Here is a 3,501-nt window from a genome sequence, read left to right as displayed (position 1 = left end):
TATCACATTTTTATTTTTAATATTGGGTTAATAATGGTGTTTTTTTAAATTGTGATGATTTAATTTACGGAATACAAATCGGACCGTCTGATTTCTGTACTCAGAACGTCCGATTTGTGTTTAAAAAATTAAAAAAATTTGGAGTACATAAATCGGACAGTCCGATTTGTGTACTCCAAATTTTTTTATTTTTTAAACACAAATTGGTAGATCCGATTTGTGTATTCCAAATTTTTAAAATTTTTTAAACACAACTCAGATCCAATTTGTGTACTTCCTATAATTTAAAAATACAAAAAAAATTATTACGTTAAAGTATAACACTCCTCCTACTTCCATATCCAAATTTTTTAGCCTGTTTTTATTTTGATCTTTTTGTCTGTGCCACTGCTAACTTTTACTTCTGTTTGTAATTTTTGCTTGTGGGCTTGTTCACTTATAATTGGGCTTCCTAGCATGACCAACAGCTTAGTACCAAGTTAGCCAACCAGAGTTAGCTTTCTGAAAGTTGGGGTGAAACGTTGAAGAGTTTTCTTTGTAGTTAGAGTTCGAATTAATACCCAAAAGAAAAGAGAGTTTCAATTGGAAACTATCAAACTAAGAACTGGCACAACGGTAATTCATTCGCCTCGTGAATAATTATACTCAGGTTTAAAATTTAGTTGAGATGAAAAATTTTTAAAATATTTTGTGTGTGAGTGTGTAGTGTGACTAAGTTTGGATTGCCAGTTTTCTAATATGTTTGACCAAAAAAATAAACTAAAAAGTTTTTGCAAATTTGGAAAATAGTCAAATTTGTTTGAAGAAGAAAAGATATTTAATTATAGTGTAATATATCTATGTAGATTTAGAAACAAAATAAACTCATAATGATCTCTATTTTTAATTACAAAGATTTTTTGTAATCGAATATATATTACGCTTTCTATCTATAAATATCATTTGGTTTTCTATAAATAAAAGTTTTTTTCTGTCTAAGTTTTGTAAGATTTACCACTTAAAGTTAGAAATTTATGCTTCTTCACCTATCTTTCGTAAACAAAAACCTATATGTGTTAGTAAATACTAGGAATGATTTTTTAGATAGAGAGGAAGACTTTCAGTTAACCATGATTCTTGAGAAGAATGGAAAATGGTACTTACAATAGACTCTAATGATCATGTCAGTTTCAGTTTAAGATGTGTAAGTACTAGGATTATATCATATATCTTTAGTGTAGTTTTTGTTAGAATAAATTATTTTATTAACCAAGATTATTTATATTAAATCACAAAAAATATATCATAATGTAAAAACGTATATTTATTCATAGAAATTAGAAATTGATGGAAAAATTTGGATCTTGTGGTTCTCTCAATCTTCCTCAACCAAAGCCTTCTGTATCCTTAGGACTAAATTGTAACTCTTTTGATGGGGAAAGAACGACAAAGGCGGCTTTGGTATATGTTGGGGACTCAAACCCTGAAGGCACTATTTATAAAAATAGTATCTAAGGTCCAAAAGATAATTATGTAAAGAACAAAAGATGATATTTGGTTTTATTCTCATTTAATTCCAAATCAAAAGTAATAATGACTTATTTAATTTAACATTTAAAATAATAAATAAAATAACCATTATATAAGTCATTTAATTTGAAATAGCATGATTTGTGATTATAATTAATATATGTATTTCTCACAAACAAATTAGGAAATTAAAATAATTTCCTAACAATCTCTCACTTGGGCTATACATATATTCTTTCTTGACATAATCACATCTTATAAACTTTATGCACGCATCTGAATGCTATTTCTCTCATTACTTTAACAATTTGGTCCGTCTCATATATTAGATATGGAATCACCGCAGCTTTCATCACATTAATGTCGTGACTAAACCACGACAATCACCATCCTAATATACTTAACGACATAGATCAAATTTGGATGAGTAATATGGAAATTACATGCCGATCTCATGCATGTCTATTTCCAACTGGTTCAACTTTAAAACTTTATTGAGATCAAACACAAAACAAATGTTGTAAAATGAACATTTCACATAACATGAAATAAACCATCAACTTAATTCTGCAGAAAAAATAATTCAATTATCTGTCATAGGACATATAATATAAAATAAACTCCCACTAAACTAAGGCATCACAAATACTGACACCTATCCGAGCAGTGTGCTCATGAAAGACTTTAGGGATCAATTCCTTGGATAATGAGTTTGCTAGTATCTTTGTTCTTATATGTCCTATAGAAATATGTTTTTCTTAAACTTTCTCCATGACAACTAAGAACTTGATGTTTGTATGCTTCGATTTTGTCAAATTCTTATTGTTGTTGGAGTATAGTACTGCTGACTTATTGTCACAAAATATCTTTAATGACCTTTCATCTACTATACGAAGCTCAATGACAAAATTTTGCAACCATATGCCATGAAATCGGAATCAGAGTACCCAAGGATCTCCAAATTTTTTGATCTCCGATAAGTAAGCATGTAATCCTTTGTTCTCTTTAGAGAACGCATTATCCGTTTAACAACTATCCAATGATCTATGCCCGAATTGCTCAAGTATCTACACAACACTCCAACTATAAATGATATATCAGAATGTGTACAGACTTGAGCATACATTAAATTCTCTAGTGCTAATGCATAAGGTTTATCATGCATTGCTGTCTTCTCAAGATCATTTTGGGACATTGCTTGAGACTAAACTTGTCTCCTTTAGCTACGGGTGTGTCCATTGATCTACAACTTTCCATGACATATCTACTTAAAATCTTTTTTGATATAGTTCTTTTGTGATAATCCAATAATACCTTGAGAGCGATCTCTTAGTATCTCGATTCTTAATACAAAATGGGTATCACCAAGATCTTTTATTTCGAATTTGTTCGATAGAAATTTCTTAGTTTCATGCGACAAGCCTATATCGTTACTGGCAAGTAGAATGTCATCAACATATAAGACCAAAAATATGTATTTACTCCCACTGAACTTGCGGTATACACATTTATCTATAATATTTACCTCAAAACCATATGAGGTAATGACTTGATTAAACTTGTGATACCATTGACGGGAAGCTTGTTTGAGACCATAGATGAATTTTCTTCTTTCTCTGTTGGATCTCCTTAATGACACTTTTTGATGTTGTTGAGCTTGCTGTATGGGTTGGGATTGAGGAAGATTCTCATTATTTTCCTGTACTGTAACTGAATCTGCAGTAAGATTCTCATTGTGCTCTTGTACTATAACTGTATCTTGAACAATAATAGGCACAAGGATCTGATCATTTTCAGCTACAGAATCCTCATCAAAAGCAACATTCCTAATATTTTCTTCCCCCTCAAACTTAACATTCTCAAGAAATCTCGTATTTTCTGTTTCAAAAAGTAGACCTTGATGCAGGATTGTAAAACTTGTACCCCATGAACACTCAGCGTAACCAACAAAGTAACAACTAATTGTCCTTGAGTCTAATTTTCTTTCATGCG

The sequence above is a fragment of the Arachis ipaensis genome, chromosome B03 (genome assembly GCF_000816755.2).
Source record: "Arachis ipaensis cultivar K30076 chromosome B03, Araip1.1, whole genome shotgun sequence".
Taxonomy (NCBI): Eukaryota; Viridiplantae; Streptophyta; class Magnoliopsida; order Fabales; family Fabaceae; genus Arachis; species Arachis ipaensis.
The sequence above is the reverse complement of the archived record's forward strand: the minus strand, read 5'-3'. Positions refer to the sequence as shown.